Here is a 15,651-nt window from a genome sequence, read left to right on the forward strand (position 1 = left end):
AAAGTCCAAAAACATCGACATTGTTCATCATTTTATCGTTCGTTTCATTCCGTTCGTGGATGCTCAGCCGACGATACGTCGAGACGCGTTCGCGCGTAAATCGTGCAGTGCAGTGCCACTATATATGGTTATCATCGTGATTTGTGTACTTCAGGAGAAGTAGGTAAGTAAAATATTATGTTCACGATATCATCATTAGTCTCAACTGAATTGATTTGAATTGCATACGATAGTTCGTTACGCGTCTGTGTTTGGGTCGTCGGTACTTGGTTCGGCAAATTAAGTTTTACCTATTAATTCGGGGGAAAAAAATTATACACGTGTGTATAATTTAAGTATTAAAAGGTTTTACTAAGTTTGGTTTTTATTTGAATTAATTATATTTTTAGGTTACATGTTAATGTTGCAAGAAATGTAACATTGTTGATTACTTAATTATTGTATTGTTGTCTTTTTTCATTTGAAAACTTGATTTTCCAGATATAACCTAAAAAAAAAATATCGGATGGAAAAATCAAACAATGTATCGTTTTTCAGAGCGATGATTTTTAACATGGATACTTTTTCGTGTGAACATCATTGTTTAATATCGATGTTTTTGAGAGCGATGTTGCAATCCCGTCTAAAACCAGAGACATGAATTCTTCAACGAGCGGGCGATCCAGCGCGGCGGGCCGGGTTGCGCGCGCATGTCTGCCATCCCCACCCTTGAACACCTCTCCCCCCCTTCGCCGACCTCATCAAAGCGCGCCGTCCGTGCGATCTGGCGGCTGGACACGGAGTTACTGCCGCGCCGCTGTCTGTCAGGTCAGAAGCTCCGCCGGCCGCAGCCGCTGCGGTCTGTGGCTAGCTGGCTCCCGTGGAGTTGTGAGAGTTGCGACCGGCTTTCTGCCTCTAACCGCTTTTTACACGTGAAAGTTCTTTTCCTTGTTTTTTATTTTCTTTCAAACCTCGAAGTCTGGCGCGCAGTTGCATTCATTCGTCATACGGTGCGGACAGTGAGGTCACTTGTTAATCGGTGAGCTGCCAACCTAGAAAAAAATAAAAATAATTCTCAGTGGTCGTGAGATTCTGCCGCGAGAAAACAAGTCTTCAGGCTAACAAGAATTTCGCGTAGTAAGGCGCAACCTGTTGTGATTTCGTCCACGAGGTAAGATTACAGTAAATAATCAGTTTAAAAAATGTTGCATGATTCGTTAATAAGTGAAATATTTTTGAATATTCAAAGGGAACACATATCCAGAGCTGATTTTCTGATTAATGCGCGTATATAATATTATTTTTAAAAAAAATCGCATTACAATGGAATTGAACGTCATCCGACATTAAAATATTTTATTCGTTTCTTATAACGAATTTACCAACCGTAAATGTAATTAAATAAAATGTTGAAATTTTACATATTAATGTATCTTTTCAATAGATTTTTATTTTGCAGTTTCAAGGTGAAGTGGACGAGGCCACATTAAAAATAATTACGAATTGGAACGCAACTTAAATTTGTGTATTGTCTAATGCAGTATTTAAATAATCTTAAGCAGAATACATTTTGTATCTCATTCAATAATCACCTAAGCGAAAGTATTCATACCTATAGCACATTGTTTTGTTTTACTCCAGGGTTTACTATAATATTTTGGCAATGTTCCCAAACGTGTATAGGAAGTTATTGTGCTTATTAATTAATACAAAATTTCATAAAGTGATTAGAATAACGTTATAATTTCTGGGAGAATTTTTTGTGTAGACAATTTTTTTAGACGGATTTGAATTAATGTGTAAGTACCCTGTAATTGCGTTTTTCCACTATAACTCATGGTTTTTCCATCATATTAAAATATTTTAGCCTACCTGTAATAATTATTGTCATATTTTAAATTCAGATTTTCGTGAATTAACTTATGTACCACTTCTAGGCAGACAAGCTACAGCGTGGAGATTTTTTTTTTTTTATTTATATTCGTTCCATCCGTCTCCCGACGTTGTGAATAGCCACTTAACCTCGACATTGGCCAGATTGCCATCTTCGCCTTATAAAACACTCGAGTGGTTGTAAAGGACTTTTCTTTTTCTTTTTAAGACTGTCTTCACGGCTCTCAACAGCACTGCCCGTGCGCGTGCCATTGACCTACACAATGACACGTAAACGGAGACGGATCACGTAAACGTAGTTGAATCTTCAGAAACATTTGCACGATTGCGTCTCAGCTGCTTCCACAATGCACGGATACGTAACAAATGGCGACTAATGAGATTTGCATTTCAAAGGTTACGAAACATTAATTTTATTTTAAAAAAATTGAAGCTTTGAGATAACAGAATTTAAATATATAATAAAAATAAACTACAAAGTAATAATATAACACCATATATTCTTGTATGTGAAACTGTTTTTAATGTATTGATAACATCTACCATCGCAACCAAATACTCAGGTTTTTTATTGGTTGCACGGAGCAACGTAAACGGAAGAGTTCAGCATTGCCGAGCTAAGGCCCGTTCTACAATCTCACGGAATAGCTCCATGCTCCATGCGACCAATAGAATATGCGGTGGTAGCCATGTTTATTTGTGTTATAGATACGTTGAAAATTGTTTTTAAATTTAAAAAAAATATCTAGTGTTCTAATGTTAATATGTGGTTTATTTTCATCATATGTGGGAATTATGTCCGTGATATGATCTCCAAGCATAATTTAATATTTATTAAATTAATATTTCGTAATACTTTGAAATGCAGTGTCATTGGTTGCCATTGGTTGTGTTTTCGTGCATTGTGGAAGCAGCAGACGCGATAACTAAAATATTCCTGGATAACAGTCTCCGTTTCCGTGCAATTGTAGGTCGTTATTATAAGTAGGAGGGGGATGGGAGGAACTATTCCTTTGCTACATATTTTTACTAGGCAAGGGCAGTTTGTATTTGTGAGGCGGTATGATTAGAGCTATGCTCACTGGTGCTTCCAGCAACTCTGAAGCGAGAGGCTGTGGACTGGCGCGCTGTCTTCTCGTCGTGCATCAGGCCCGTTTCACAAAGACACGGAAAACGGAGACGGATTTCCCGGAACATTTCACTATCGCGCGTCTGCTGCTCCCACAATGCAACCAGATTGCATTTCAAGGTTACGAAATTTTAGTTTAACTAAAATATATATATATTATTTTTCAAGACCGTTGCACGGGCAGAATTTGCATATATAATAAAAAAATAAATCACAAAAGTCAAAATAAACACTGGATATACTTGACTTGAACCCATTTTTAACAGTATTTAGAACATACAACAAATATGGCTACCACCTGCAGCCAAATACTCGGTTTCTATTGGTCGCGCGGAGCAACCAACGTATACGGAAGAGCTCAGCATAATTTGTACGGGTCCGTCTACGCCTGCGTTTTCGTGTCATTGCATAACGAGCCTTAGGGCGACATATGGCGGAGAAATGAAGATGAAGGTGTATTGCATGTTTCTCGGGTGCTTTAAAGTATCTGTACCGGGTGTTTCGTGCCAGCCATAGCACGCACGATTCGGGTACACCCACCTCTACATTCGGGTACGAGAAGTTCACAGTTCGGGTGTCATCCAGGTACATACACCGAAGAAGAAAAAAAGTGCGAACAAACCCTATATTGATGTAGTTGCTTGGTTCTTGTGGATTTTAGCCGCGTCCAAGGCGAATATATCACCGACGTTTCGGTCGACGTTGAAGTCGCCATCATCAGCGTAGATTTACCTACTGAGTGTTAGTTACCACAGTTTTCTTCCACTTTTAATGAATAATATGTAGAGACCGGAAAAATTCGCGGGATCATTGACCTTCAGGATAGACTCCAATATCCTCTACACACTCGGGCAAATGCCAACTGTTCATTGGCTGCTGACTTGTGAGTCGTCTCGACTGGGTGGCCTGTGATTCGACACTTCAATGAGTGAGGGTCTCTAATTGGCCCTCAGTCCTCCAGATTAACAGTGAACCAATGGCAGAAGCAGCACTTAGGTAAAATTATTTGAATTTTAGTATAACACGAAATGAATCCGCGAATTTTTCAGGTCTCTTATAATATGTCTTTGTCCAAACGGTGACCATCACCTCATGTCCTTCCATCTCTGTGTAGATACCTTACATTGAGAAAATTAGCGTAAAGAAAACCCTGCTAGCAGTTTGGGGGTCGCCGCTTTATATCGCACAGTGGCGCGTAGGACGTCCTAAAAGGACTGCGCACCAGTTCGACGACCTAGCGCGTTTGCGCTACGTGGCAGCAGACACGCGCGCCTGTGTGTCTCCTCTGGACGCCTCCTCGTTCCCAAGTCGTCGAGCACGTAAAAACAACTCCGGGTGCATTCGACTCTCGAGTATTCTACGCCAGGAGGATCTCAACCCCCCCCCCCCCCTTCCCCTTTTCCACTCGTCCTTCTCTCCCCACCACTTCGCCGTCTCATTCGTCGCGAGCGCCCGGAAAACCTTGGGAAGCGGCGACTCGTAAAAGCTTTTACTTTATTCTGCCCTCCTTCCCCCTCCCCCCTCACTCCAACACCTTTTCCAACCTTGCTGATGAAATATCGCGGGCGAGATTGTGGGAGTCGCCAGAGGACAGAGCACTCTGCCGGAGGAATTCCGAACCCAGTCGCGAGGCAGCTTCAGCCGGCCGCCGGCTGGAAGGGGACGGGGGGTCAGGTCCTCTTCCGCGAGCCGACGTCGCTCGAATCCGGGGTCAGCAATGGGCAGAGAGAGAGAGAGAGAGAGAGAGAGAGAGAGAGAGAGAGATTGCAACACGTGGGTCAGTGAGGGTTCAGGCTAGGCAGCGATTCTCCGCGGGCGACGCCACACGGGCCGAAAGGTCCACGACCCGTCTCCCTGTGGCGCAGGGCAACATCTGACTACGAGGCTAAAAAAATATTCGTAAATGCGAAAATAATCATAGCCATGTGTTGTAGTATCACAAACTATTTAATTGGCAACTGGTTTCCAAAGGAACCTTTTGTAAAAGTACTGATTTTTTGAAGTGAAAACTTCTTTAGCCGCGTTGAGCGATTTTTGGTTGGGGCAAAACTTATGGGTTCGCGTCACCGACATGCTAGTGACGTGTTGCGCCAGACTGGCGAATCGCAGCGGCCTGTGTACGTGTATACGCATATATATATATATATATATATATATACATACTCTAATACATTGTAACTCGACTGTATCATGTGCGTGTTGGAGTCTTTTTTTTTGGATTGGTAAAATCTTGTGAGTTCGCATCACCGACATGCTGTAGTAGCAGTAAGTGAAGTTAATTTGACCACGTGAATACATGACCTAGGTCTGACATCACTGGTAAGTCATAGCTAGGTAATGAATTTTTACGTAATTTTTACATACCGCTGACATATGTTGTGACAAAAAAATGATGTAAGGATAAATGATATGCTGACATCGTACTGATATAATACCAAAATCATTTTCTTACTTACATTTGACGTAGAAATGATGTCATATTACACATTTAAGAACAAAGTTTTAAGTTTTCACTTCTGTTGACAGTCCCTACGACTGGCTATTTTTTTTTTTTTGTTCTGTGCACTGGTGCTACATTAGAGAATTTTCACTTTTAAACAAGTCACGTGACACGTGAGGAAGAGGTGGAGGAGAGGTTCAGAACACTTTCCTCCCACCAGGATGATCCGGGTTCGAGTCCCGGTGGGGTCACACCATGATTTTTCGCAAGTGGGAAACGTGGCGGACGTTGCCGTGGAATGTGGGTTTTCTCGGGGTACTCCTGTTCCCTCCACCAATTATTTCCATCGCTGCTCCATACCCCATCTCATCTTAACTCACCTCACGCATTCTTCAGGCTGGCTGGAACGATAGGCATGTCTCTCGGGTTGGACAGCTGACAGCGCACGTATTTTTTTCGCGAAATAATTAGATCGCTCATTAGACTACAATAATGCGCCAGCGATTGTTAACTTGTAATTGGCGGCCGTCTACAAGAGAAGCTAGTGCCCTATTTGACTGGGTCATTCAGGACGTGTTTGACATGTAGACAGTAGACATGTGCCTTGAAACAAACCCACAAAACACAGACAATGCTACGAAGTCTGTACACACAACTAGTCTGAATATTTATTATTATTATTATTTTTGCTAAAAATACATGGCCCTACCTGTGTGTCAGTCCTATTTCATCTATATAGACCCTGCCTCAGGCGGAAAACTACATGTCGATTTTCACTTTTCACATGAAACAGACAACAGTAGCTTTAAATTCTGTTTCGTAGCAAAGTGATCATATTCTTTCAGCCAAGTATCACATAATGGTTGATGTGAAACATCTTAGCTCTTGGGATACGGCATTTGGTAGGAGTAATTTCGTGAATGGAACGGAATTAGCATTAAACGGAATGTGTAACGCAGTGTTGCCATCTGTGGTGGATGGCGCGAACCAAAGTTCACAAAGCCAAAGGGAAACTTTATAGAATTAACCGTTTAATGAATTTTCAAAAGATGGGCACTATTTTAATAAAATGCCGTGTCAAAAATCAGGTTCAAACCCGGATTTTAGTATTTTTTTGAAGTCTTTTTTGCTTTTATCGGAGTCGTTTCATTATACAGTTTAAAACTTCGGTCTGCAAATGGAATAATTCGATAGTCCACGTAGTAGCTCCTACAACTAATTCTAGCTGCGGGCGCGGGTAAGCTACGTGTTATTCGCGTCTAGAACAGTAACGGAAAACACAATTTGCATAAATATTTACCACGCTCGGCATTATTTTATAAATTTATTCGTTGAATTTCGTGTCCGAGTTTCGTAAATGCAAGTGTAGTTGCAACATGATAACACACGAATTAGTTCTTGTCCGACGTTAGATGTTATACATCTCTGGCGAGTTCTGAGACTCTTTTTTTGACGTGAAACTTTCTTGCTGAGAGGGTTACAATTTCCGAGCGTTACGGAAATTCCGATCGCATGATGGGAATAGTCAGTTACGGTTTGAGGGAACCGGTAGAGGAGGAGACGGCAGGTTAGATGTAGAAATGACGGATCATACTTGCACACTCGCATACTCGCACATTTGCATACTCGCACATTTGCATACTCGCACACTTGCATACTCGCACACTTGCATACTGGCACACTTGCATACTCGCACACTTGCATACTGGCACACTTGCATACTCGCACACTTGCATACTCGCACACTTGCATACTCGCACACTTGCATACTCGCACACTTGCATACTCGCACACTTGCATACTCGCACACTTGCATACTCGCACACTTGCATACTCGCACACTTGCATACTCGCACACTTGCATACTTCCACATTTACATGCCTGCATAATTTCATACTTACATACTTGCACACTTAAACACTTGCTTACTTTCGCATTAGTATAATTTAGCGCTCGCAGTCATGCATATATATATTTTATTTGCGACCTCAACCAACGAGAATTATGTTTCCTATACCAAATAATATAGTAAGCAAGAAGTTTCACTTCAGTCGCGCGTGGACTCCATTCGCACATTTATTAATTTTAATTTTTTTTTTTTGTTACGTATATCTGTTGAGCCGCTGCGAACGGAATCGATCGCCCAGCCGGCCACGCGCCGACTTCTTCGCCGTAACACCGCATCGCGTGCCTCCGGACGCCCGGGTCGGGTCGTAAACCAAGCCCTGCGAGGGGACACCGCGATTCCATTGGCCGTCCGTGATTCGCACGTGGACGCCCAAGATTCATAGATCCCGAGTCAGACGCACGAGTATCCCGCGTTCCCGCATCTCAGTGTGTACACAGTGATTCAGAATACGGCCCACATACTTTCAGCTTCAAGTTCATCACGAGAACATAGATTGAAAACAAAATACTAATTTACTTACAAAAGAAAAAAAAACTATAGGTACTTTTACAAACCAGTTGCCAAGAAATAGTTTGTAATACAAGAAAAGATGTAACTTTTACAACTCGTGTCTTTGGTTGTTTTTGCATATATATGAAATACGTTTTTCGATGTAATACTTTCTTACGAAAGTCTAATTGATGTTTCCATCAAGCATAATTTTGGTTTTTAAAAACATTGAAATTGAAAATGAAATATTATACAAATTTTACGTTATTTTATTTTACCGTGCTTAGTTATTAATACGCACAGTTAATAGTTGATAGCTATTCAGGGAATGGTTTACAAATAAATTTAGTTATCGGAAGTACTGGGACAACACAAGACATACATGCCCGGGTAAGAATCCGAACCCAGTTTTACTGCGAACACTATTTTGTAGCGATAAAGTTGTTTTATGTAAATGTGAAAATTTATGAATATCTGTATTTTTACATGAATGTTTCTGTTCCGTGTGAGTGAGTCTTTTAGCACGAGAATATATATATATATATATATATATATATATATATATATAAAGATTATAGTAATTATAATAGTTGTAGCATTGGACTCAGAAATACCAATTTACAGCGTAGTACCGTGTTGGTTCCCTTTCACCTGAACATTGCAATGGCGGTAGTGGCAGTATGCTACAATTCTCACTTTAATATGTATTCGTTCCTCTGGTCGAAGACGGGAGGACACCGGGGTACGGCAGGGGCAGGGAAGATGTGCAGAAGTAGGATCCAGGGAAGCTAGGAGGTTTATGAATTCCAAACACGACGCAAGAGCGGCATCAAGATAATGCGAGTTGCCAAGAATAGCACACGGCTCCTCCGGCGCTGCTACGGTCCGTTTGAAATACATAGGGCTTAGAATTTCACATAAGAAAAATCTCGAGTTTTTCAAGTTAAACTTCTTGTTCTCCGTGTGTCTTCTATGTATTCATCTTTGCTGTCCATTTTTTTTTTTTTTTAGGTTTCCTCACTGGTGGCCCGCGGGCGTAATCCGGCGCGAAATAATATTTCGTAAGGCCCGCTTGAAGAATCTTTCAACTATATATATATATATATATATATATATATATATATATATATATATATAATCAGGGGTATATTATCGTATCAGATTTTTTCTGATTCATTTGGAATAAATTTTTCATATACTGTTCAGAAGGCAAAATAATCTCAGATAAACACAGGAAAAAATATTTATAATTTTGATATTGTTACGAGTGGGGAAAACCCCAATTTTATACATTTTTATTTACTACTAATATTTCCATTAAAAATTAATTCGCCACACTTAATATCTCTTCACAAATCACTAAGTATCCGTCCAGTCCACAGTTCGCACTCCTCACTGGAGCTAGGCTCAAAGGTGGTTCGCTCCTTACCACTAGTCTGTCTTCACACACACACACACACATACACGCGCGCGCCACTCGGTCGCACTCTACGGTCCCGTCGCTCCGCATCGCGCTGCTCCTAAAGGGAGGTCCACAGCCCTCGTCGAACTCGCACTTTCTGAACCGCCGCGGAGGCCAGTCGGCGTCACCGCTTTTATACCCTTGGCAGTCTTTCCGGAACCGAATGGAGCGGTTGTGACGTTTCGCGTCATCCCGGGCCGACCGGACGCTCGAAGTATCCAGAATAACGGCGCTTATTCGCTTCACTCCACGCGGAATTCCCAGGTCGCTAAGGGATACATAACAGCGTCTTGCGAAGGAGTGCGCGGGGGCAGGGGGTGGCGAGGCTGGGTCGCTGTAATCCCTGAAGGAATGCGTGCGTGACGTTCTTGGCCGTGCGGGACCACCAGGCACTTTGCGCGCTTCGAGCCTTGCCTCACACGTTCGTAACAATATCTGCCTTGTTTCGTGATACTTTATTCTTAGATTTTAGAACTGTTAGATTATTTAAATACCTTCATTTTTTTTTTTTGCTTTTCTTTATTGCATGCTACATATATTTGTCGATTAATCTACGTATCAAATGTTTGGCGTTATGTTCTGATAACAATAAAACCAATGTTTTGTGTGTATTTTTTTTTTACATAAACAGCATGTATTTCTAACACTATTAGCAAGTGTAAATTTACTCACTTTTAAACCCTGCGCCTAATCAGGCAATATTTATTATTGTGCGAAATTACAACATCGAGTAAAAATTTTACTCCAAAATGTGAGTTGATATTCTAAAAAAAATTATATTAAAATTTAATGTAAAGAGACAGTTTCCGTGTGAATTGACGTTACTTTATGAACGTTTTACACACATAAGGAGGCCAACGCTTGCAAGGAAAAAGTGCAAATTCCCCCTCCTCTCCTCCAGAAAGCCTTTTATGTAGTTGAGGCGAGGCCCCGGGGCTTGATCGGTAGTTGAAAGTTAACTTCTTCGAAGCGGGTTCGCTCGTGGAATCTGGACCAGGTTGTTGCACTGTTCCACGCCCGCGGGCAGTACGTAACTCACCTCCAGTGCTATTCACTCGAGCGGTCAGGAGAGAGGAAAAAAAAAAACGCGAGGCTTAGTTTTCACACGGAATCCCGCTTAACTGTTTTCTGCGGGGTTTTCCTTGTTTCCATCTCTCTCTCTCTCTCTCTCTCTCTCTCTCTCTCTCTCTCTCTCTCTCCCTCCCCCCCCCCGGCCCCTCTCCCCAAACCACTCAAGGTCGTCAGCCAGGAATTTGTGAAGGAGGGAGTCCAGTAAAACCACTATGGCATTTATTTTTGGCGTGAGTTTAACTTATGATTTAATTTTAAATAAGATAATTTTATCATCGCACTAAAACATCTTCAGTGGATAGTAAAAATTTGGAACGCTAAAGCTTACACAGAGAAAATTTAGGTGATTTAGTTGGAAGGGGAAAAAAATTGCAGTTTATATTTTGGTATTTATTTAATTGTTTTTTTTTATATTCTGTTCTCTGGTCATTGTTTTATGATTTCGTGAAAACAAGCAATATAATCAGTAAAACGTGTGCCAACCGGGATTAAATATCGACTACTTGGAAAAACGATTCCTGCCGCATCCATCCATCCAAGGCATTGGGGGGCTATAATAGGGAGGAAATTCATTATTGCGGGCCAGTGAGAACTACAACAATCCTTCCGAAATAATCTCCCTGGGACCTTACGTAGCTAATTTGCTATCATATCATGTTCTTATTCTGTCTTGATTGTAATTTTTTTTAATATGTAGCCCATGCTTGTTTGCGACGTTGTTTTGGTCGATGGAAACAAGATCATTGCTCTTCATTGGCGCTCCCCTAACTCATGTTTAAAAAAAACTCCACACTACATCGTTATTCCCACATTACAAGAAACATTTGCTCTATTTCTTTCGATAGTAAAAAAAAAAGTTACAGCAATATCTCAAGCTTTTTTTTTTTTTTTTTTTTTTTGCTGGTTTTGAAACACTGAAGTAACTAACTATATGATTAGTTAAAGTACAGTTATCGAGTAAATTTTTTTTATATATATTACGGGATGTGTTTATATATCGGAGAAACGTATAAAGAAGTTACAATTTCAAAAATCGGCGTTGGTTGAAGAAAAGCTTGGCGTAGTTACCCACATTCCGTATTAATTTATTACACATTAAAAATTCTCACGAACAGTTGCAAATGTATACTCGCTACAAACATTATTTAGTTATAAATCAAAATTAAAAGCGGGTAGGTGTCTTGTCTGGAACACCTTGTACCTTAATTTGAAAATCATCCTGGGATGATGGATCGTCTGCTGCAAATGGCAGTGTGGCTTCCCCAACAGTCGTGGGAGTTCTGCATTTGTGACCAGTCGCGTTGCCTGTGCCGGAACAGCTTGGGGAAGGACAGCGACTGCGGGAAATAATCCCGGCTTATCTCCGCCGTGTCTTCCTGACATCTGCAAACACCATCACTCACCCGGGAGTACAGTTCGTCCATTCCCATTTGCAACAGCCCTGCAGCGCGCGTCAAACAAAACCGTGCCAGATAAAAGAAAAGAAAAAAAAAGGAACATGAATATTCATGTGAAATTACAAATATTTATAATTTTATACATTTACACGAAAACAACTGTGTCACTGCAAAATAGTGTTCGCAGTAATGCAGGGTTCAGATTATTACACGGGATTTTATTATTTGCGTTGTCCCAGTAGATACATCCAGTAGTTAAAAGTTATTTGTAAACCGTTCCCTGAATAGCTTTCCAATATTGATTGCGCACCTAATAAACATCATACAGCAAAATGAGGTGAAATGGGTGAATACTCGATTATCGTTTCCATGGTTTCAAATAATAATATGTTTGAATAGGGCATATTCTTTTCTATCAAACCATAACATCATGAGACACCCATAAATGTTTTTTCCTTATTAAACATTTAGTGCTATATATAATATAATAACTTTAAAGCTTCAGTTAAGCCATGCATAAGTCCACCAGTTACAATTTTAAGTATCCATGGTTATTTATAAAAAGCCCCCCCCCCCCTTTTTTTTCTTACTTTGGGAAGTAATATAAGTTTTGTCTTGCTGGCCACACGCATATGGAGATGATGGATAACACAGTATTATTGAAAGGGAAGTTTTTTTACTCTTCTGTACATTTGCCCAACTGCGACGTAAGCCTGTTTAGCTCTGGTACAAAAATATAAATGTCGCTGTGGAGAAGGGTCCAGGGTAGAAATAAGAAATAAACATAACAAGAAGGGAATCGAATAATTAAGTGCAAGCAAATGAAAGGGGGCGGGGATACTACATAAATTAAAAATAAAATTATGGTATATTTTACATTTTGCCTTGGAGCTAAAAACTGTGAAACTATTTTTCAATTATTTTTATTCATCTTATTTTAAGGGAGGATCCTTTCTGTTATTAACTGCTACGCTATTGAATTAAGTTAAGGAAAACCCCGTATAAAAATATTCATTTAATTTTTTTACATTTTCGTCTGAAAATGCCTTACTTTTATAGTGTATTTCTGATGTGACACATACAAATACTGAATGGTCATTAAGAGTCCAGCCTACCTGGGCACACATCCTATGTGTAGAGCTTCAAAAGAACCCAAACGTATTAAAAATTAATAAAGATGTCTAAGTTATGCCTGTTTACGAAAAAGTTATTTAAGAATACGTTGACTACTAATTAGAAGTTGTTTTAGGATTTCGATTTTAAAATTTATTTATTTTATTATAGACCGGAAAATCCAGTAGATATTCTTGAAAATACTGTTACGTGTGGGAAAACAGGTTCGAAAAGAATAGTCCAATTAATTAAATATGGTTTGATTTATTGACTGCAATCTACACTGTTAATTAAATTACGGCGTTGAAAATGCCTGTCAACAAAATAGTCTCTCTTTCATTTAATCCACAGTTCACTCTCCCCGCTGGAGCTCGGCTTGATAGTGGCTCTCTCTACTGCTCGTCTCTTACCTCATACCTCTGTCCCAACACTGCCTCACACACAAGACAGTCCCGACGCACCAGGTCTCCGCCACACGAAGCCCGTCACTCGCCCTCTTCATCTCACTACCTCGGAGACACCGCCACCGCTGTTCTTGTACCCCTCAGCTCCCTTTTCTGGAATGGTCTCTCACCCTCTTTGAAGTGTCGCGTCATCAGGGTCGGCTTGAAACCCCGAAGCTCCCAGAACAGATGGCGTTCTAGTTACGCCACTTCACGCTGGCGTCCTCGTCGAAGGTGCTAAATTATCCAAGGGCGTTGAGGAAGGTGGACAGGGGCTGTGTATAGCTGCTCAGAATTGCTGGTTGCCACAGGACTGTCATTACAGATATTGCGAACCCCCGAGGGGACCTGAAAAAAAAGGTGTGTGTGCGTGGGGGAATTACTTTGAATTTACTGGGTAGTGATTTAGAGAGTAAACATATTGGGTGACTTTATTTAAATTTTATGTGTTAATATTAAATTTCTTTGCGGGCATTGATCGTTAAGTTATCTGCGCGGGGAGGTAGCTGCACAGTGTGCAAATTATTTCGTTATTTTTTTTTTTTTGTAAATGTATGGAATTTATCATTATTTGAGCATCTGTGTGCTGTGTGTTCCGAGGCACCGTTGCTAATCCGATTAGGCGCGTGGCAGTGATGGACCGCGGACTAACGGGCCAGCTGGTTGGCTGGCCAGGCCACTGGCCCGGCCCAGTTGCCTCGACTCTAGTGTACTCGTAACAGCACTAAAAGGACTCGCACTACGCCTTTATCTTCATTTACACGCCATAGAATAATATGGTCACCTTAAAGTTCCATAGTTGCCTTTATGCACGACGCGCACCAGTCCACCGCATTACGCTTAGAGGCGATATCGTTGTAGATGCACCAGCGAGCGCCGCACTTATCATCCCGCCTCACTAACATAAATACACCCCTCGCTGGGCGGACACTTTGGATTGAAGTAAGTATGAAGAATGGAAAATGTTGGTGCTATCTAAAGTTATGAGCGTGCTACTAGACGGGTCAGTAATGCCTCCGCGTCTTAATAAAAACGCAATGGATAAGTTTGTGGCTATTGAAATGGGTAATGTTATATACGTTATAGAAATATCTTTTGAATAACGTGTTTTTAACACGGTCTCGGTTTTACCTACCTGACGTTACCACGCCCAAAGGCAACGTAAATTTTGACTCGTGTTGTAAGGTGGATACACGATGATCTACAAGAAACGAGCAAGGTCTCCTTAATCGTCCAATTGAATCCCCTGGAAGTGTTTCGTCTGTAATCTGAGGCAGCATAAACACTAATTAAATGAATCTGGCCGTTAAAAGAGAAACCGAAGAATATAGAGGTTGCAATACAAGGGAAAGATGAAATGCGTGTTAAAGTTGCTGAAATCTGACCACGGAGAAGCGATTCATAACAACATCTGAATCGAGGCAGCCACGGACGGGTCTTCGTTTTGTTGCGAGTTCGATCGACGTCAGAGACGATTAGGATCAGAGGCGAAGAGATGCAAGTTAATGGATCAGTGACGGAATGAATGGGTGCGGGAAACAGGAGTACGCCGAGAAAACCCACCGACTCACGGCAACGACCGCCACGTTTCCCACCGGGAGTCGAACCCGGATCGCCTTTGGTTGGAAACTGAGTGATACGACAGCTCAGCCATCGTGGGCCGTTGGTATTTTTATGATGTGGCAATCAAGTCGTAGTGTTTTAAGGCTAACCTGTGAGCAAATGATCATCCCTTTTAAGGCCCGTTTACAATTGAAATGTCCCGAATTGTATCCGATAGATAATGATCGCTGATTGGTCCACGCGACTCTCTGACATCATGGGAGGTGGTGTGTGCGATGTTCCGAATCTCCCTGGTCGGAATACGTTGGTCAACTTGGACTTTTTTTTCCCCAATCCGTGTCCTTTGGTAGCATCGAAGAAAAACACTCGTGATATTTGCTGTTTCCGTTTGTTGTTCCGCTGTTTGCAGTTTCGCAAGGTAAACAAAAAATAACGGACGGTGTGGTAGGAAGCCAAGAAGACTGAGACGAAATGTTGATCAGAACTTTCCGTTTGCGACCGACGCTTTTCAAAGGCCGAACACACGTGTGCTTAGATATTCTTTTGTTAGCATTTACTCTCTTGCCTTTCAAGATAAATACATTTTATTGAACTGCCACAACTTTCTATGGTTAAATGAATATTCAAACCTTAGCTGCTTACTCTTTTTTCAATGTATGTGAACAATAATAAAAAAAAACAATCGAAAACCATTTATTTTGGCGCTCTATATTTCCTGCACTCTGGTGACTACTTTAGAAATCAATAGATTCTGACATCGGA

At 41.0% G+C, this 15,651-nt stretch overlaps 1 protein-coding gene across 5 annotated transcripts in view; it reads left to right on the plus strand.

Moving 5' to 3' along the window:
* Window positions 1-761: 761 nt before the first annotated feature.
* The window catches only part of LOC134537688 (extracellular sulfatase SULF-1 homolog), a 363,580-nt gene continuing 348,690 nt past the window's right edge, over window positions 762-15,651 (plus strand). For all 5 annotated transcript variants that reach the window (XM_063378401.1, XM_063378404.1, XM_063378405.1 and 2 more), the window contains exon 1: window positions 762-1,150. The gene's annotated coding sequence lies outside the window, so the exon portion shown is untranslated. The remainder of the gene's footprint in view (window positions 1,151-15,651) is intronic.

This window comes from Bacillus rossius, chromosome 12, assembly GCF_032445375.1.
Source record: "Bacillus rossius redtenbacheri isolate Brsri chromosome 12, Brsri_v3, whole genome shotgun sequence".
Taxonomy (NCBI): Eukaryota; Metazoa; Arthropoda; class Insecta; order Phasmatodea; family Bacillidae; genus Bacillus; species Bacillus rossius.